Consider the following 803-nt stretch of genomic DNA (forward strand, 5'->3'; position numbering starts at 1 on the left):
TCTTCAGAGTGCCAGGCTGCAAAGAAAAATGCAGATGCCATCACTGCAGAAATTCAAAATATCCTTCAATACAAAGAAGCTCAGTTACCCTCACAAGGGCAAATATGGAAAGAATTGACTTGTTTAGAGAAGGAAGAATTTCGGCTTCGAAAAGTTGGATCTGAGAACATAGAAAAATACAAAAGTGATCTTCAGGTACAGAAAACAAAACTTAGGGAAAAACAGAACTCTTATGACGTGTCAAATGCAATGACATGTTTCATCAACGCAATATCGAGCCCAGGGATAGAAAGGTGTTACTTCCTGAAATGGATGCGAATGAACCTTGATAACGTGTCCCGAGAAAAACTCTCTGGTCTCAGGGAGCAGTACAAAGAAAAATGCAAAGATTCTGAGAACAAAGAGGAAATCAAAGACATTGACAAACAACTGTCCAACAGCTCACTGGGGACTACAGTAAATGGCTTCTACTTACCGAAACAGACCAATCACGTAACAATTACAGCATCTGCCCAAACTTTGTGCAGAGTTGTTACTTGATGGATTTCTCTAGAGCTTGTAGATGGAGATGCATCCAACATACCTCTCGATGGGTGAGTGACGTTCTCTCTAAGCTGAATGACTTGGTGTCTCCTAGAACATATGTGGTAGTCACAGTCCTTGGAGTTCAGAGCAAGGAAAGTCCACTCTCCTCAACACCATGTTTGGAGTGCAGTTTGCAGTCAGCAGTGGACGATGCACTCGAGGTGCCTTCATGTTGCTCATCAGAATCAATGAAAATGTTAGAAAAGTGCTTAACTGTG

This window comes from Etheostoma spectabile, chromosome 19 (assembly GCF_008692095.1).
Source record: "Etheostoma spectabile isolate EspeVRDwgs_2016 chromosome 19, UIUC_Espe_1.0, whole genome shotgun sequence".
Taxonomy (NCBI): domain Eukaryota; kingdom Metazoa; phylum Chordata; class Actinopteri; order Perciformes; family Percidae; genus Etheostoma; species Etheostoma spectabile.